The following is a 22,213-nucleotide window of genomic DNA, read 5'->3' on the forward strand; positions in this document are numbered from 1 at the left end:
ACCACATATAAAGTAAAAAGCCCTTGAGGGGGGAGGATTCTCTTCATTGACGGGTCAATGTCAATTAAACAGAGCACTGGTGAAACACACAGTGGCAAAGCAGTAGTAAAGGCAAAAGAGAAGAACAGTGTTTAGACAGTGCCAAGTGCGAGATTACCAGCACATTTCTCAGCACAAGCAGCAGAATTGGTAGTGCTGATTCTGGCACTTGAAGTGCATGAAGAATAGGCATTAATTATGTATTCAAACTCCGCCTACTTAACTGTTATGCTGGAAGAGGAGGGGTTTCCTGCACGCAGACGGTACGCCAGTGCAGCATGCACCACTATTGGAGAAACTGATAGATGTACTCCAACTCCCATCAGCCATCATCACGGTGAAGTGTGCAGCACAAACCAGAGGTGCAGATTTAATCTCTCACGGTAACGAGGCCTTCATTCTTGAAGCAAAAAGGGCTGCATATTTGCCCAAAATATATGACATTGCAACTGCACTGAACAAACACACACATGACTTAAGATGGTGATGAAGGAGGGTTTTAATAGACTACCCATAGCACAAATTACCAAATTACGGGCAAGGGCCCCACCAGACGAACAAGAGTTATGGAAATGAAGGGTGTGCTCATTTTCCCCCACAGATGCAATGTGGAGACAGGGCAGCACTGGGAAACCCGTCATGCCCCAAGGGCTGCTTACAGTAGCACTAGACCAATGGCACTTCGCAGCGCACACAACAAGAGAGTGTCTTGCTGTACTGATTTCAGAGGATTGGTTTGTCCCGAATTTGGCAGAACACGTATCTAATTTTATTGTAAATTTTTTAACATGCCAGAAGTTCACTGCTAGGCATACTCTGTGGACAGTGAGAGGAGCAATACCCTGTCCTACTGGACCATTTCAGCATTTGCATATCAATTATGTAGATATGCTCCAAATTTGTAACAGCTACAGGTACATACTAGTGGTCGTATGCCCTTTTTCCTGATGAATCGAAGCAAATCCATGCACACATCAAGATGCCACATGTGCCACGAAATTACTTCCTTGTACGTGAGGTATTTCCAGGGTGGGGAGTGTGCAAATTGCTCAGGTCTGACAATAGTCAACATTTTGAAAACCCCAAGCAAATGGTATTTGCGAGTGTCTGAACAGCCTCCTAAATGATTGAATTGCCAAACTAAAAGAGACACTGAAAAACAGTTGGCTCCATTCCCTTCTTTTAGCCCTTCTTTTACATTACGCAGTCAGCCCGGCTCTGACCATTACGTGACTCCACATGAGCTGGTGATGGGATGCTAAATGCCCACATGCTTGCTCCTCCCACTCGAGGTCGAACTGATGCAGAAGATGCTGCTATTGTGTTAGGGAAAGAAATGCATGATTATTTGACAGCAATGCTGGAATCGCTTTCATTTATGCCTCGACAGGTACAAGTTCCGCAGGGGGTTCAATGAAGACTGATGAAGCACAGCGAAAAGCTGATGCAAATGTTCTATTCAAACCACTGGCACTGATTCCAGGGGACAGGATCTTGTGCAGGTACTTCACCAGGAAGTGGCATAAACCCCATTTCAAGGGACCGTTCATAGTGGAGGCGCTTGCACAGTCTAAAGTAAAGGCCCAAGAAAGGTGTACTTAGTTAAACCTCTGCAACTTCACACTCTACAAAGGAGAGACTCCCCTGTCCGCCAACATTGAGCACAAAATTGAAGAAGAGGAGAGAAGACCCCAAACAGGGTCGATGACGAGAACCAATCAGCAGCAAGAAGAATAAAAGATACATTGTTTTTTTGATAGATACACAGACAAGTCAGTTCGACATCCTTTCAATGACTCTCGCCTAGAATAAAGAGTGATACTTCTGCAGTGAAAGAAAAATAACATATGTTCCCTATATCAATTTAATTTTTCTTGGTCTTGTTCTTTTTCATAAACACTTAGTAGCCTGTAACATTTGCATCACCATATTACTATTCAATCGAAATACTTCTATAGTGTTGGAAAGGAACATTCTTTCAATATTGACAAGGTCTTTCGTGTGAACACTTTTTTAAGGATATAAAAGAAACACTTCTTCTGATACAAGAATGCATATATTCAATAATATAAGATATTCATTTTTAACGCCCAGAAGAGAATTTACTTGCATATATTTGCAGAAAGTAGATACCCTAGTAATAACGATAATAGCAATATTATTTACATTCTTTAGTCTTTATATCATTATGTTTACCGCAGCAAGACAAATGATAATTGATAATACTGCTTGACAAATAAACATGAATATAAGCACTGTAACAATGATAAATGAAATGGTACCAGAAAAATTCTATGTAGTAAACACACATATGAGTATACCAAAAAGAAGAGGGCTAGATGACTCTGACACTTGAGAACATATATTGCTGATTCTGCCCATTTTACTGACAATTTGTGGTGCCATCACATGAGCAAAGCAGGGAGAGAGACGTGTGATGAGAGCTGTTATGTGTCTTCCCTCATTCTCTACACCATGAGCACTTGCAGAACACCCGTGGCCACAGAAATACCTGCACATAGAGCACACTGCCTTACGCACTTACATTTGTACAACTAGGGGGCAATTCCAAGGAAGATGAGCCATCTTGCGATAGATGACAAAAAGGACATTCTCTTATGAGGATAGCTACATAAAACAGGGACTTCACCAGGGACTTCACCAGGAAGTGGCATAAGCCCCATTTCAAGGGACCGTTCATATCGGAGGCGCTTAAACAGTGAAGTAAAGGCCCAAGAAAGGCGTACTTGGTTCCACTTCGGCAACGTCACACTCTACAAAGGAGAGACTCCCCTATCCTGTCCGGCTATGATGGATGATCCTGGAAGAAAAAATAAGGTGATGCAATATCAGTAGAGAGCCTGAATAGAGGAGAGGTTAAAAGAACAGACCATACATTGTTACAGTGCATAAATGCCGCAGGGAAGGAGATATCTGGGTGCTAGGAAAGGCCAGAGTTACTAATATACAGACAGGTATTTACCTCAGAAGGTTGGGTCAAACGGATGATGGGGTGCACAGCACAATCACTCCTGACAGTACCAGTAGGAGTGATGCAAAATGCAAATGATATATGGACTGAATATTCCAAATCGCTCACATGGGTAGTGGATGAAGCAGGCCCTCTACCCATAATACTCATGAAAAATGCCACATTATGTTTCAGGAATACTGGCCCAGTGAAAGTAGGGGAAACACAGGGTAAAATGTATTTTTGATGGGCCAGGCATGAAAATAGGCACTGCTGTATTCAAGGAAAACTATTGGGCCCATGGTCCAAAGGCTTGTATGCAGCTCCCTTCAAATTTGGGACACTTGTCCATCCTAGTGATAATAAGTACACCAGCCTTGGTAGTACCCCAGAATGAAGTATATTTTGCTGATTTCCCCACAATGAACACACACAGAAGACATAAGAGGTCCCTTATACTTAAGCACACAAGAAGAAGTAACTATAAGTTGGTAAAGATAGCAAGCGCATAGGACAACATACCAGATGAGCATACATTGTTTGGTAGAAGAGAGATGTTCTTTACATCCCTCTTTACTCCCAGATTGCAAGCAGATGCGAATGCAAAATGTCTGCAAATAACCTGATGGGAACTATTGTAGACTAAAAATACAACTGTGAAATCGTTAACATATAAGAGAAAAATTGAGAGCCATAAGACTCATGACCCTCCAGAATAGGTACATTCTCGATCTGATAACAGCCATGGAGGGGGCGTGTGCACAAAATGCTGCACGTATCTACATATCCATGATGAAGAGATTATAACCCTTGTGGACGCCATAGCCACTTTGGCAGAAAGACACACAAGAATAGTGAAGGAGGTAGATGATATTACTGATGATGACTGGTTTAATTACCTGCTCTCATGCATCCCATCCTGGTTGTTAATACATTCAAAGTACTTATAGCCATTTTAGTACTAGTGATATTTACCTTCTGTGTTCTAAAATTGCAATAAGTTAATGCAAAGAAACAGCCAAAGAAGCAATAGGAATGAAAATAGTAAAAAACGTGGCTGCTCACGTATACGAGTATACCCCAACAGATGGCCTTCCTCGTGCCCAAGCAATGGAAAGCCCTATTGCCCCTCCAGGATCAAAATGTATTTGTCCTCAAGACCCTCAAAACTACACTGAGTACTGGGTATATTGTGATTGCAATGAGGAATGCTGCTATATGACATGGGATGTAGATGTGAATACCCAAAGAGCCCTATTTGGGGGAGAGCAGAAAGGAGAGTGTGGCCGAGGACTCGACCAGAGGGAGATATGCCCCCCCCCTGCAATATATGCTTTAAAGGTGAGAAATGCTACACACTTAGACAACCGTACTGCCCTTATCGCAGGCAGGTACAACTAGAAATAGACATGATCTAACCTGAAGATGGCAAAGGTAATCAAACTAACGTTGTGACAATATATGTGAATGCAGTAGACACGAAGCAGAAGTGCACTCAGCATGAAGAACACGCAGACTACGTTATATATGCCCCTATACATGAAGAATATTAACAAAGCATCCATGAGACATGAAGAATACTATCATAAGCAATGCATAAGCTGAATGCAACATGAACAACACACAAATATAGCTCACTTACATAGAAATGCCAGAGTAAGAAGCGGCCATCTTTTCCAAAATGGAAACTACTTCACGCTTTTAGATATACAAAGGCCCGCAGATCCCATGCAGAAACTGGTAACCACTTTGATGTCCTGGGTGTTAATCTTAGTAGCGCATGATGGTGGTGCGCGCTATGGTTGCTTAACTTACCATAACGGGTGAATTTCTGGGGGTTTTCGGTTTTACTTGTAACCATTATGTCCCTTTAACAAAGTTTTTTCACTGAATTTCATAGGTTTTTATTAGTGAAACTTAACCATAACGTTCCTTTAACAACGTTTGTTGACTGAATTTAATAGTTTGTATCAGTGCACCCTTAATTTGCTATAAATTCCTTAGATCATCGTCACCCCCAATGTAGCAGCTCGAGAGTCCACAGACAGAACAAAAGTCCACAGACAGCAGGTAGCATCAACGGAACCCAGAAGCACAGTGGACAACATAAAATGTTGTACCCTTCAACCAACATAAAGATATACATAAAACAACAGTACTTATATTTACTACACTCAAATACACCTTTGTGTACAATTCAACATTTCAGAATGTAAAATCTATTTTTTCATTTAGCACATAATATTATGGAACGCACCAAGCACACATCATAACTGCACACCTCAAATTATCAGTTCAGTACAACTCTTCATACAGACAAACAGGAGCTCATTTCAAAACAACCTATCTCCAAATATTAAGTACATTGTATTTATTTATCTATTATTACCATTCATTTTATAAACATTTCTCATAAGCAAATATCACAATTTTTTATTTTGACAGACATGGCAAACACACTTGAGTGTCTAGAAGAATCTTTTCTAAAGAAGAAATTAAGTGATGGTGAAATCTCTAATGGTAAACAATACATCTTTACATATAAACAAATAGTGTAATTTATATACAGTGCATCGAAATAATGTCTTCTTCTCATACAGTACGTACTTCAAGAAACTGCAACAAAAATGTATCCCAACAATCACAAAGACAATCTCAATCCCCAACTGTACACAATGAAATCCTGATCTTGTTTGCAAAATTGGAAGAACTTTGCAATGACTTTAAAGAACTTTTAAATTATGCAAAGAATCACGTTATTAAACATGTTGATTATCACTGTGCTACTTGCACCTGTCCTCCTTACCCCCAGCAATCACCTCAATCAAATTCACAAAAGATATATGAAAGACGGTATGATGAAACATCTCTTCCTCCCTCTCCTGATGATGACGTTCCAGAAATTCCAAATCTTCCCATGTATGATTCCCATTCCGATAGCACATCCCTTTCATAAATAAATGTATTTGTTGTACTATAAATATCTTATATATTACTTTGTTATAAATTATTTTTTTTAAACCCCCAATTAATAGTCTGCAGACTTTTAGGCTGTCTGGGGTGTCTGTTTACAAAATGGGGCATCCGCGGACATTGCACCGTGTCTGGACATGGCCGGTCTCGCATAACGCACTTTTAATTGGTTCACGGACAGAGCATCCATTTGCGGACATCTCCGAGCATGTGTCTGGTGCCCCTTGCCCGCCGTGGTCCGTGGAAACCTGTCAGCATCGTGGATGCTTGCCAGACATCATCATGGGAACACACACATGCAGTGTGACGGCCTGTTTACAGTGTCCATAACCGCGGTCAGTTTGAAAGCATTTTTTCGGCCAAGTTCAAGGTTCACCCTTGCAGAGCTCCAAGACCCATACTTAGTTGATCTGTCAACTTTGTACAACTTTCCAATGCCTATTTTCAACACAGTAGTCCGTGGACAGTTGCGTGGTCCGTTGATGGTTCCTCCGTAGTGACCCACTCATTACCTTTAGTCATTTGCAATCTGGCTTTCCAAGAGAGAGCACCTGTTTGCAGTTCCTCAGTTCCTGCTTGGACTTGCCTGCAAAATGGCATCACTCATGGTCATCCCTCCTTATCAGGTGCCACCACCAACACCACCACCACAACAACCACCTGGAGGGCCTGGACAGGGGAATAGGCGTGGTGATACATAGGAGGATGATGAGCAAGAGGAAGAAGAGGCAGAGGAAGTGCCTACCTCCAGCGCCCGGGGTGAGTCATGGGTGCGGTGGAAGGCTTGGGCTGCCGAGGTGAAATGCACTGAGTGTACTCAGTTGCAAACAACCTGAGCAGTACTCCTGCAGGACCACCCCCATGCTCTGCCACTCCAAATCTAACCATCCGAGTGCTCTGAGAAAGGATGTTCCTTTCTCAGGGAGAAGCAGGTTAAGGTCTTCTACCCCATCTTCCCCAACTGCTCCTCCCACCACATAGGCTACTCCTGTGGGGCAGAGGATTCCATCTGCCACCTCGCAGGCCTTGCATCACACTGTTGACCCTCACCTTTCAAGGCTCATAGTACTCTGTTTGTACTGCGACACACTGATCTGCAGAGGTGAGCAGTTTCGAAGTGTTTTCGAGGCCATGGTCAAGGAGACTGAGAAACACTGCGACCTACCATAAATGTAAGGCCCGCCCAACCTCTTCCCCTGCCCACCTGCCCCTCCGTATCTGTGGTTGGTGCCACTTTCCTCCCTTCCCTTCCTTCCCTCTCTTCTCTCCCCCACCCTACCTTGCTCCTGATACAAAAAAATATAAAAGACAAAAAGACAAAAAAGGTTCCTTTAGGAGCCACCTTTCATAGATAAAAAAACAGAACAAAAATAAAATCACAGCACCTTTTGAAGTACGATAGTCCACGGACATCTGGAAAATTTGAGGCGTGGGGTGGGGGAATTAAAATCAATGAACTTGTTTTTTGTTCTAAAATTGTGGCATTTAAAAAAAACCTTTTTTTATTGTCTTTCAGGCTTTTATATTTTTTGGGGATTGTTTGGTTTTATATACTGAATTAACAAATGTTCGACTGAACTTAATTCCTTTTTCTAACTCACAAAAAGTGCTGCTATTTTTTTTTTGCTTTTTTCTTTTAGTTTACCTCAACTACTAAAAGATACTTCAATCCATATTTTATATGTTCACAGAAACTGTTCCAATGCATTTTTAACATTTTCAAGAAAAATCTGATTGCCAACATCAGTCAAATGCACTCCATCTCTTTGAAAAATGTTGACAATATCAAATTTGATATTTTCATTATTTAAAGATGGTATGCCAACATCCTGTTTGCATTGCGCCTTGCTTTCTCAATTGGTGGACAAAATAAATTGAACACTTCTGCATTTGCCTTTGAGCTATCCGAGAAAAAACAATTTTAGAATGTGGGAACAGTTCCATTAACTTTGCTAATGCATCCTTCATGGCAAACTGTAAGGAAATTCCGGTGAAATAGCCCAAAATGTTGTCTCTAAAGTGAACAACAATGAAATCCGGATGCTTGAAAGTAACCATATTGTCAAAAAATGGGAGCATTTCCACCCACTTTATTCCCCAAACTCCATACCAGGAAACTTCAAATTCTACAAATCCAAGATTCCCACATAATCCACACTGCTCACAGTACACCTTAAGCCAATGGACCTAATAATCGCCCAGCAACCAGAAACTTTGCTTCCTCAAAGTCATAGCCATAGCCATCTTCACTGCATACAACAAAGAGAACTCTTACTGCCAGTCTTCCTGTACACCACACCCATGAAATCTGATTGGCTGATCCCCCGATGTCTGCGGATATCTACAACTATCCGCGGTCACTGCAGTCCTCTTTCCATGCCAGGCATCCATAGAGGACCTGGATGACAAGTCGTTCTCTGCGCCCAGCTTAGCAAATAGCAGCCCTTCTAGACTTTTTTCTTTTATGTTTGTAACACTCCCTTATTGGCTGTTTTCAAACAGACACACATCCATCCACCAATCGCATCCAAAATCTCTCACTTCAGATGTACTCTTGAACTCTCAGAGTACATGTCTCCAGTTACTCACAGTATAAAGTAAAAATATGGACCAATCGATGGAGGCTCACCAGAAAATAATTTTGTTAAATCTTCACAGAAATGATTTTATTTCATTATACAAATCATAATACACAAAAAATGTTTTTTTATACAAATGGATAATCTCACAATCATTTACTAAACAGTTCATACGCATTCATACTTTCATACCTTTGATCTCTCTATCTAAATCAATACATGGTATTTTCGTTTCTAAACCAATCTATCAGAAACAACTAATACAAAGTTCTAACACTCATTCTTTAATACAATTGTGTCTATCTGTATGTGCCTTGAATGATATACTAAACGTCGCCACAGAGACGCCCGAGATGCAGTTGAGCAGAGTTGCTAACTACTGAAGGTGCCATCATTGGCAGCACCACGAACACTAATTGAGGTTGATGTTTACAAACTCTAGACGGACTGTGAGCGCGGTAGAATTGATATCCATGCTCTGCGATTGAATGACCTCAAATAGAGGTGATCATTTAAGAAGATGATTTTAGTAATTCACACAGCCGAAAAAACACCAGTACATGCACCTAGCACGGCAGAGCATTTTAAGAAGGCAATTCGGCCATTTTCCAGCCACTGGTGGACGAAATAACTTTGGCTCGACCATATGTGAATTGGCGGGGAGTACACCCACTACGTCTGCACTTCCTCCTATAATTATATATTGGGAATGATGTCTCTCACTCCACCCACTTCTGAAGCAAGGCACATTTGCATAGAGCATCTCTCCTGACAAAGGTTGAACTAATTCAACGGCTATTGTTGTAAAGCCTGATATTATCAGCCAAAACACATGTTGACATTTTGTATATCATTCAAAGCATATACAGATAGACACACCTGTATTCAAGAAAGGGTGTTAGAACTTTGTGTTAGTTGTTTCTGATAGATGAGTATAGAAATGAAAATATCATGTATTGATTTAGATAGATAGATCAAAAGTATGAAGGCATGAATGCGTATGAGCTGTGGTGTAAATGATAGGGAGATTATCCATTTTTATTAAAAACAATGTTGGTGTGTTATGATTTGTAAAATGAAATAAAATCATTTCTGTGAAGATTTAACACAAATCTTATTTGGTCAGCCTCCATCTATTGGTCCGTATTTTTACTTTATACTGCATATTAACCTGGAGGACCATAGATTATTTCCAGGTACCCTTCATAATTTTGAATATAATCCTGTTACTCACAGCCACCTGCATCAAAGACATCTGTGAAACGTTCCAAGATTTCTATTTGCAGATTAAACAACATCTGCATCTAACAAGACATAGTACAGGTATGCAAACATATTGAAAATATTTTTTTAACACTTTTACAAATATATATATACAGGGTTACCCTGTGTAACCTTCTCAATAAGTATTTTCTCTTTTGTAACCACTCTATCAAATGCCATGTATTGCAGCATTCTGCACCTGGTCACATAAAGTGGCAGTTACTTACATGTACTGCAAACATATTACACGTCCACACACAAACTGCCACTTAAAAATGTTCTAGAAATCATTTCCATCAGCTTTTTCTTTCTTTGCAAATAGAAGTTACGGGGTGCTGCTGTAAATACACATATGCACATATGCATTTTTTTATTTTCAACAAAATGCTCCTAAAAAGAAACCGTTTTAATTGCACAACATTTTCAATTTTTCATTCAATATAAACCTCATACTTTCCAACCGTTCTCATTACATCCCTTATAGTGCCACTATTCTCCAACTGCTCTCACATATGTGTATACTGACAAAGTATCAATATACAACACTTGCCCTTACATATAACCTATTGTTCATTTCCAACCACTACTATAAGACACCAAACACTGCTCCTACTACAATCTGCCATTGCATTACCACTAGGCCACAGTTTACCAATTCTTTAAAAACACTGCAACATATTACAAATACATTGCACCACAAACACACCACTTCCCTTAGTAAAATCCCCAGCACAAAAATACCCATTTTTGCCCGATTCCTCATAGTGTCCCAAATAGCACTACTCATAGGGCCTCATTACAGGGTTTCTGGTAGAACCTACTGGTAGCCGACGGGTTGACGGCAACAAAATATTATTGTTACCGCCACCTAACATCCCAGTGCTACCGGGATATCACAGGCGGCGGTATGGTAAGTTCCAATTCCTATTGCGTCCGATAGGACACCATGAGAATGGGAACCCTGAAGCACTGGCACTGTTAGTAATGGTGCTATTGCTTCAGTTTAAAACCATCTGGTACCGGCCTGAACTCCCAACAACACAGAGTCAGCTTGTTCAGAAAAGGTGCCGGTAACTTTTTACTGGCACCTTTATTTCCAGACCTCCTCACTCATTATAAGAGCCATAGTCCAATGGTTCTAAAAACCTAGCTAACATACTTTACTACATGACCCATTACACAACTCTATTAACCCTTTTCTCCAGCAACTCTAACTACCTTAATAAATAACAATCTCTCTTACTAAAAGTACTTCACCATTACCATATATACCCACTAACCTTCTTTTACAATTACAGGCAAAAAGGAGATTGAAGAAGTCAGCTATCGAAGAACAAACACTCTGCCCAGCCTACAAAGTAAGTTCATTAAGATAGCATGTATATCTCTCTGTAACAATGTACTTTAACTATACTTTAGCCTAGAGCAGGGGTCCCCAACCTTTTGTGCACAATGAGCAACATTGGCATATCAAATTAAATGGTGAACAACATCCATTTTTTCGACAGAATATATCGGTGCACAGTTGGCGGACAAATTGTTCACAAAACAAATTAGAAATGTAACAAAATTAAAACTGCATATAGAACATTTCATTTGCAGTACTTAATATTTATCTAGACCATGTGTTATTCTAGTCAAGGAAATGTACAAGGCCTTTAACTTCATTTGACTTTAAGTGGTTGTTTACAAGGAATGTTGAGGAAATTGAGTGGTCAGTAGTACATTTATAGACATATAGGACCAGTCCAGCTGTTCAAAAATAGAGTAGGAGTAAATAAACATTGCCAGGGGTTTCAGGTTCCCGAGCAAAATATTAGTGCAAATGTATGGACAGTAAAAATGGCCACAAACGGAGCTTGAGATTCTGCCTAGGATTTTATGGGATCTTTAATGGCAAATGGTGCATTCCTAAGCATGTAAGATCGGCAGCACTGTTCCACAGTCATTGATGACTGTATTGTGGATTTTTTTTTCTTCAGGAATGTTATGAAATGTTAAATTTCTTATTGATCAAAGAGTAAACACAATCCTCTTGAGTTCATTTTCGAATGGCCAGGGTAGGCACCACGAAGAAGATATCTGACAGCCAGAGAGGCTGGTTGGTGATGCCTACGCTCGAAAAGGAGGCATTGGAAAGAATGACAAATTCACAAGAAATTAACATATTCTCTTAAAACTGTTGAACAGTTCAGAGGCCACAAAGGACAACGTCAGTTTGTCTGAGTCTTTAGGAGAAACTATCCAGGACAGAGCTATTGGCAAACCGTGCTCCCATGTTCAGGAGTTCCAGGTTATAGAAAGGGATGCACCATGGTTCGATGCAGAATGTAGAATCTCGAAAAGAAAACTGAACCATGATTTAATGAGGGGTGTGTACACTGCTGGTCAGATTTATAGTTTCAAAATGGCATAAAAAATTGCGTTAAAACAAAAAAAGAATTTGAGAAACAAATGGGAGCTTTCTTGAAGGACACCAAAATCAAGACAGGCATTATGCCATCCCCTTAGACAAGTATTTCTTGGAACACCAGCCTCTCAAGGTTATAGGCCAATTCCCTTACTGGACATTGGGGCTTATTACGAGTTTGGTGGCATCTCAACGGTACCGTTACTGCTACTTCGTCCAGCGGTATCACTGCCAGATTCCAAGTGGTGGTTTGGCGGTGTTAGTCCCCAATTATGGAGTCCGTAGCACTCCAGGGTGGATTTCGTCGGTATTTGATTGATAGAAACATAATGTGGCAGAATTTACATTTTATTGGAGTCTGTGACAAATCTGTGGATGCTGTCCTTTCTCCCCTATGGGGGAGAGCATTCCCATGTGGCCAGGGCGGTAAGTCCTCGGTACAATAGTTCCCCTGAGGGTGGTGCACAGGGAGAGAATCACATGGGAGAGGAAACCCCTCCTGGGACTAGGAACAACCCTACCCTGAGAACGCAATATACTCGCTAATCACCAGACCCTAGGACCCCCCCATTCCTATAACCCAAAGAACAACCACTTCCCCAGATAAGTATTGGGACTATGAAGAGCACAACTGACCCAAGGGAGATCAAGGTTAGAAATACTGAGACGAGGAAGAATGGGGAAGAGTTGAAAGATGTGTTATTGACAACCACTGAGAAAAATAAGATGCATGGAGGAATGTAGAGTGTTCTGCATAACCAACATGAGCATTCTAGACAACTTGGAATAAGTACTGGGATGAAGAGGAGGGGCGGAGGCATGAAGAGTTCTCCTAAGAACCACAATGAGCAGTCTAGTTGTTGCTGGCTGCTCATTGGTCAATGCATAGTAGAAAAGGATGAGGGACTCAGGAAGAAGTTGTCTAGTCCTCCATGAAGGAGCTGCAGGAGCCAGAACGGTGCAGGAAAGTGCAAGGAAGAACACCAGGATGCCAAGAGAGGAGCTGGAAGGACAAGGGCCAGTCCACAGTGGAAGGACCGAAAGGCGAGCTGGCAGAGAGAAGCTCCCGGTGTTCCTGCAGACAGGGAAGCGCGTGAAAGGAAGACCACGCTGTCTTGGGAAAGATTGACACTGCAGTGTTCCTGGGCAGACCAGAGTCCACTACAAAGGGGAGCACTCAGGCTGGCTGGTGGGAAACTAAGATGGTGCAGTCAGCATCTGAATAGTCACAGTACCTGGCAGGCATGTGAACCATGTCTGTCCCCCAACAAGAGAAACTTACGGGTCTGGGACCCACCAAACGAAAGCAACATGAGTCCTCTTCCTTGTGGCGGTACTTGGGAGGAAAGGGCTCCAATTACTCAAACACATAGAAGGTGTCTGGGACCCACTACACGAGAACCACACAAGTCATCTTCCTCGTGGTGGTACATGGGAGAAGAGAGCTCCAAGTACCCTCACGCAAAGAAGGGGGGTTTGGGACCCACTACAGGAGAAACACACAAGTCCTCTTCCTCGTGGTGTTACTTGGGAGAAGAGGGCTCCCAGTTCCCAAACATAAAGAGGGGTACAATCCAATGAGAAGAAGGGAAACCACAGAGTAATTTACTAAGGACCACACTTCGCAGGGAAGTGAACCAAGTTGGCCCAAGCAGAAAGAGAGAAAGGCAGAGATCTAGGACCTACAAGAGAAGGAACCAGGGCAAAGGAGTCATTGAACCTGGCTGTGGTCCAATAAATAGAGAGGTGCCAAGAGAAGGAACCAGGGCAAGGGAGTTGTTGCCCAATTTGCTACGAAGTTTGTGCAACAGAGAAATGTCTAAGAACTTTATGGAACTTTGTTTTACATTTAAGAACTTTGGGTTTGGAACCTGTGTTATTTGGAACTCTTTGATTGGATCTACAACCTATTCTTCTGAATTAAGAAGACATTTTGTTTTTTATAGGTTAGTAAATAGTGTGAGGGATGGAAATAGGTTTCAGACTTGTGACAGACAGTGGACTACTTTAGACAAGACATACTGGCAGTTTCCAGTTTTAGGTATTAATATCGCCACATATATGGTCGCCGTAAATAATATCGCCGGGAAAATGCTGTGGCGATATTATTTGGGTGACCATATATGTGGCGATAGGGGCAAAAACATTTTTTTTACAAAAAATAAATAAATAAATACAAAAATGTGGAGGTTGCGGGGGTGTCCCCCGCATGTTCCATGCAATAATGTTGCCACGAAAAACAACCATTTTTCTGTGATATTTTTGCATGGCGATATTTTTCTGACGACATTATTACATGGAACCCAGTTTCCTTAGTTTTGGTTGAGGAAGGGAAACCCCTCTTAGCTTTAGGGAAAGGCAGGAGTTTCTCCAGTCCCCCACCCTTTTCCTTTCAATAAAAGTATATGTCAATCAACATGAGCCCACTGTGTCCGAGTCCTACTTCTAAATTCTTACAGGTCACTAATTGTTTTTTAAGTCTTATCCAACGTGAGACGCAGACCTCTCAACATCTGTCCAATATACAAGATTATGGAATTATACATTGTTTTCCAACACAAATAAAGGTGACCAGCAGGGATGTCAGTTGGTCCCAATGTATTCCTTTTGGATGTTAATTCTAGTACTTCTCTTAGGAAAGTTAATCCACCCTCCACCTGAAGGGTCCATTTTATAGCATGCACCCTTATGCAGAAGACACAACTAATTTGACCTTGCGCCCAGCAGGTCTCCAACAGGGCCTGCTAAACACAAGTTACTATTTTGGGAATTACAGTTTGAAATTAAATATAATAAAAATAAAAATGATGGTGTTCAGGCAAAGGGTGAAACCTTGTGGATAGTTTTAAATGAATGTAGAGATGAGTGGACAGTCTCTTTTTTATCTGATCCTACTCTTCTGAAAGAACAGTGCTTGCATCAGTAATTTTAATAAGATAGCTGAAAAGGCATCATTAATGATTAAATGGCTTTTTACGTTGTTATTTCAGGTTTGCAGCATTCTGTTTGGAGAAGTTGGAGGTATATAAGACAAAGGTCTGCTCCATGATTTTAAGGCCACAAAATCTAGTGTGGTTAGAACTGTCATTTCCTGGAAAGGTTGCAAAATAAATTCCTGTGCCAAATAGCAGGTCTCCCTGCAGATACACCTGCTAGCCCCTTTTGAGCCGAATTGGGGGTGTTCAATTTGAGTGTCAGGCCAGTTAAGAATGTTCCTTATTTTTTAAAAGCACATCTGGGATTTTCTGCTAATCATAAAGTGAATTTCAGTGCAAGTGCGATTGTAGCCTCCCCTGGTGAAGAGATATACTTGTGGTTATGGGCGGTTGTAAGGCACTGTCCATTTGAATAGGGATGCAATATAACTACATTTGGTGCATTAAGCCACCTCAAAATAGCTCCAAAAGCTAGAGCGTGTCCGATGGAAAAAGAGTCAGATGTCCAAAATATACATAGGCTGCCCACTTTAGCCTTCTATACAGACTTATGTACACATATAAGATGGCAAGGAGAAATCTGTCAAATAAGATCCCCAGAATGCAGGAGGCTGATGGTAATGGTACGTTTAAATGTACCCACTCCTCAATAAATTAAGAAAGTGTGCAGGAGGAAGCACAAAGTGCGCTTGCAAAATAGGAGTCAAAGATTTGGTTCATTTTCTGTTCATTTGCTGTTGTTTCTCTGTTTTGCATAAGCGTCGAATGCATGGGAGCTATGTTATATATAATTAATTGTAATGTTCAGACTTGTACATAGAGCAGGTTTGATTATGTTAAATTTGCTTTTTTATTTTGTGCTTGTTCTGTGTGAATTGTATGAAAAATATGAAACATGTTTTTAAATGTTGCTGACTTAATGGAGAAATATAAATATGAATTAGTACTTCAGGTCATTACATGGTAGACTTTAAAGATCACTTCATTGGGCCTTTGGAGGTTACCTCCTGAGAATTATTTGGGAATGTTATGGCAAATGGTGTGTATTAAAGCTCCAGAAGGCTGTTGCATTGGTGAAAAAATGGTTAGGAATAAAAATAATACCTTTCTCAATTATTTGGAGCCTATTTACTCTGCCCAAAAGGGATTTTACACATGACTTAGGGCCTCATTACACGGTAGGAGGTAAGGGTTTACCGGTACCGGTATTTTACCGGTACCGGTAAACCCTTACCGCCTTACTACGAAGTCCCTTTGCGGGTTGGTAAATTAACGCCTGCTTTTAAAAAACGAACCCGCAAAGGGACCGGGGTGCTAATTACGGTGCCGCAATTTGCCCTATGGGGCAAAAATGGGAATGGGGAAGGGCAATGGAGGAAGGAGGAATTACCGCCTTCCCAACCTTGGAATAGGGCGGTAATTCCCCTTTCCTCCAAGGCAGAACCGGTAAATTACCGGCATGAACCATGGTGCTAACAGCGCCATGGTTTACCGCCTACCGTGTAATGAGGCCATTAGTGGCAAACATTGGTCAAACCTTTGAGCATTTGATGACCACTTCATAGAGGGGTGTGGTGGTGTTAACTGAGTATTTGAATCAATTAATTGACTTGTTAGTTTAAACCTATTAACAATCAATTAATTGGATTGGAATACAGGGCCAATTAATTATGAAAAATGTGGCATGCATTTACCGTATCTGCCCATTAACCATGTGCTAGATGGGCAGGTTATCAAACGAAGACCATTTTTCCGCTAGGACACTATGTAATAATAAATAGAGGAGACACCAAAATGAATATTGTCGATAAATATACATGGTGGGATCAAACACATACATCACTTGTACAGAAAGTGTGCATGCACATTATTTAATAAAGGAAAGTTGGGTATGCATACCACCTCCTTGTCCATTATGCTCATACTAGTTGTACCAAAGAACAGAATATGCCAATTTTCTCCATGACACAAACATGGTTCAAATATTGTACTCATTAATACATTTGTCAGCTGGGCAAAGTAACTGGAGATGACAGGGTTTTAGCAATGACACTACCATAACAAGTAAGGACATTTACTGAAGAATTATGTGCATGGTGGCACCAAACAAATCTTGCATGTATAAAAATAATCCAGCTGGAAACACAGCAGCTCATTGGCCAACATTCTTGCACAGTCCAGGACTCTGTCCTGACTACAGTGGTACTGAGGTCTCATCCATTCAGCACCTCCTTCTAGGCCTTCACACCATGGCCCAGGGCAACTGGCGAGCAACAATTTAGGGTGCCGTGAGCAACATGTTGCTCCCGAGCTACACATTGGGGATCCTTGGCCTAGAGTATTCTGTTCTACTGAACAAGATTATATTTCACTCTTACTCATTATATTGCAACATTCACACTCTTTCTATTCCGATCTAAACACTGCTCTTTATTCAATACACCACCCATTCCTTACTACCTAACAACACATCCATCTCTCAACAACTTCTATACCACAATTTCACTTCCTTATATTCCACACCCCTATTCACATGAGGTCCTAATTGCAACCCAACAACGTTCAAACTCATTGCATTCCAAACCACTAACACACTTTACAACGCATGCACACACTTTGTCACCTCTTTATTCATTACACCCACATAACCCTAATACCTATGCACTAAAACACACTATTGTAACAACCACTGCTTTCCTCAAAACATCATAATGGCCCTACTTATTCAATCGCACCAGCACTCCCTTACTCACTGACCCAAGCTTAACAGACCTGTACAGCCTCTTACTCTTACAAATTTCCAAACCACCCGTATCATCCTACTGCATAATCCAACAAGACTCTAATCATTTATACAATCACACACGCACATATCCATGTATAATATATGTACAAACATTCCACAACTTTCAAACACACACTTTCTTTTTTCCCAACAGACAGAACAAACTGCCTACTAAAAAATCACTCTGTAGAAAACAAAGAAAAAATAGAGCAGATAAGAATTAAAACAAACCATATGGTCATCCTCCTCTAAAACAATGTATAGAAAACATTAAAAAGAAACAGCTAGTAACCTCACCCAACAAAATTAAACCAGCCACCACTAAAAAAAGTAATGCCCCTCTTGCAAAATCTAAAAGTAAAAAAGATGTAAAAACAAAAGCAGACCTACTAATGAACCTAACACTATATCTACCAATGTTAACGTAGCCACAGTAAAGCAATCCAAAACATTAATTTGACAGATTATTTTCCACCGTTGAGTTCTTAACAATCTTATGAAGACAGCTAAAAAATAACAATCTGCCCTTAAAAACTACTGCAGAAAACTAATCCCCGAAGCTCTAATTGACAGGGCATTTCTACTAAAGAGAACGTTGTTTATTTTAATATTAAACAGAATGAAACCAGCAACTTAATTAATCAATACATTACTAAAAGTACTTCTAAACATGCGCAATGTCAATATAGAGAGCTTTAGAAACTTCTGTGAAGGTGAATGGATTCACACAAGCAGCGCAGAACCATATTTCAATGAAGATGCTTATAAACAAGAACAAAAAAACAATTGCCATAGACAATAATGGCAAAGAGTATGAAATAATAGGAGACACCATTATGGCAAAAGAAACCCTTACAAAAAAATGACCCCAACAAACTTTCAACCAAATGTTACTTTTTCCCAAACAAACCGTCCAGTGTACAAATGGACGTTCCGCTCAATATGTAACATATGCCAACAATCCTTGAAATATTTATGACATTTCCTCACTCACTATGTGAGACTAGAACACAAAATTAGAATAAAAACTTTACAAACCAGGGACTACTACCCAGTGCACATCCACACTGGACTGCAAGGACATTCCTTAGCCTGTATTTCAGGAACTGCTTGGAAAAGCACCATCCACCACATCAAAATGTTGGCAACACACCATTCCACTATACCAATTTTTTTCCATACACTGTAATATGCAAAAGGTCCTGCTGCTGAACTGCAAAATGTAAATAACATTCTCCTACATGGACCTGCCAAAGAACTCCTTTGAGAAATAGACCACGTCCAAACTATTTTTTTTTAAACTGAAGTAGTTGAATTAGAAAATTCAGTTAGTTTATAAAACATTAGCGAAAGCCTCACAAACACTGGCCATCTTACAAACACATACAAAAAAGAAATAACAAAGTTTCAAAACACCTTTTATAAAAAAGACCACAAAAATAGTAGCTATGGCCTACAAAATAAAGGACAATGAGGAATCCCAATGGTTCCAATTAGTTTCATATCTAACATCAGAAAATAAATACAAAATAACTGACCACTCAATAGTTTGCACATGCTGCAATACCGAATTTGACAATAACCAAATGCCATCAGGTGCTATCATTAATAACTGAGTTACTAAAATGCATTTGTTGCAAAGTAGTATATTTGCCATTATATCTTAAAGAAATTGTAGAAACTCTAGCAGTACAATGGTCAATAGACCAATCATTGATTGTACTAGTTAATGATGTACCAACAAAAGACACACAAATGTAACAACAATGAGTCGACTTAAAACAAAGTTAGACAATCCCTACAACATCGTAAACACAACAATGAACACAACAAAGATATAAACATAGAGGAAAACTTAAAAAAAACACAATTTAAATGTGTGGCTCCTGTTACTGCAGCCAAAATTTTAGACCAGTGTACAATTCACCCACTACACTCCAATGACACAATAGAAGATGCATTAGAAACATATCAAATGCGACAAGCCAAAGAATATCAATCCAGAGGAGCACCACACAGCCACATGTTTTTGTGGATAAAATTTGGCCATGACAGTGATGTCACTGTTTTACAATTTGTTCAAACATACATTACCTGTGACATTCCTTCAGAAAGCACACATAGAGTGACCTACGTAAATAAATCGTACACTTCCAAAAACATAAGTCTTGTAAATACTGCTCATGTCGATATAAAAGCAAAGGGAAATACGACACCAAATTTGAACTTGGCTTCCGTAGACCAGTTTGCACAGAAGGACAAGTAAATAGCTGTATGCCTTCTGTTAGACACAGTGTAAAAGGGAAATCCCCTAAAACACATACAACATTAAAAGAGACTAAGCATCCAAGTACATCAATTATTACAATGCCATCACTTCCCTCTTGTGGAATGCAAATATAGACATACAATACATTGCAGACAATTCCACTGCAGTTACAAGATAGTTCACAGCTCACCAAAGCTAAAAGACCACTGGGATGACATATCATTTGACAAAACACTGTCACAAAAATGTTGCAGCTTCGGCATAAAAATGCTGTCCCATAGAGAATGCGGATGTTACGGAGCTGCAGACTGTTTAACAAGTAGACACCTATGTGCACAATCTGAGAACATGGTCTGGCTACACCTTGGTCCAGCTTCATCATGAAAAAGAGTACTAAAATCCTACCAAGAGATAGAAACAATAGCCACAAATGATTTTCACAGCCAGGATATTTAAAAAAACATTTAATTGGCACATACTACGCAAACACTTCTTTGGAAAACATGTGCCTGTATGACATAGCCCACAAATACTCCTACAAAAACAATGTCACGCCATATGAGACAACTGGCAAATATTCAGTCTCAACCTGTGAAGGAAGCCTAGCAAACCTTAACAAGCCCATTCTAATTAATCATGTAAAGTTATTGTTTAAATCTCCACTACATAGAGAGCTTTATTACATGGCTATACTACAACATTTTAAACCTTGGAGAAAAGAATAAGAATTAGGTGACCGTTACTCATTTGAAGCTGCATTTAATGCAAATTAAAGCAGTATAATAAGTGTCACTTTTAAACATAAACAATAGAAACAAATGTTGGACAATGAATGCCAACACAAGGAAGAAATTGAAGCTCTAGTAGACAAAGACACTCCTGAAGGCAGTCAAACTTCTCTTACAGGAGGCAAATAAACACTTGAAGAAACCACTTATTCTAAATGAAGCAGAAATAGCCATGACTGAGGTAGAAAATACCATGTATCAATCTAAATAATCTGAAGAAGACTTGTCAGTGCTAAACACACAGCTAAATGATGAACAACTCACCATTTATCTAGACGTCACTGAAGAAATTGAATCTGCTTTTAAACATGAAACTAAAACGTGCAGCTGTAACAATTATAAACCTCTGCACATGTATGTAAGTGGTGAAGATGATTCTGGGAAAATGTTCTGAATTAAAATAATCAGCACATTTCTACATGACTTAACAAACAACAACCTTTCAGCCAGCTGTTGTAACAGCCCCCACAGGTTTAGCTGCCTACAACATAGGATGTGTAACTTTACACCGACTACTGTTCCTCCCAGTAGAACACCAAAACAAATTAGAATACTACAAATTATCATCAGAAGCTGCTACTGAAGCATGAACAATTCTGAAACAAATGAAAGTGCCCCTCACAGATGTACTAAGCATGGTTTCCAACCTCATGTTGTCTTTAATTCATCTGAGAATGCAAGAAGTCCTAAAAACCGACTACAAAGTACTGTTTGGATGAAAACACATTATTGTTCGGAGACTTCCTACAGTTAACACCAGTAAAAGGTCAACCTATTTTCAAAACATTAAAACACAAAAAATGTCATAATACACTCAGCAGCATTGGAAATGTAAATCTCTGCCAACATTTTCCCTACAGAGAACTAACAAAAAGCATGTGTCACTCTAGTGCAGATCTCACCTATGCTAAAAGTTTAGAAAGCATTAGAACTGGTCTGCTTACTAAAGATCCCAAATCCATCTCAAAAACTAGACTAATCTATGAGCTATATGAGCAAAAGACATCTACCCCTGAGGCCATAGAATAATTAACTCAACAAAAAATAAAATGCATTTCCTTAATGCCAACCCTTGCAAGCAATAGTCAATTTAATGATACAAAGTTGAAAAAAGAAATGCACCCATAGTGCATATCAGCTCCACAGACAAACTAGACGTGCACGGCATGACACTCCCTATGTGTCAACAAACAACAGCAT

Source organism: Ambystoma mexicanum, chromosome 5p (genome assembly GCF_040938575.1).
Source record: "Ambystoma mexicanum isolate Mex_15411 chromosome 5p, UKY_AmexF1_1, whole genome shotgun sequence".
In the NCBI taxonomy this organism is placed as follows: domain Eukaryota; kingdom Metazoa; phylum Chordata; class Amphibia; order Caudata; family Ambystomatidae; genus Ambystoma; species Ambystoma mexicanum.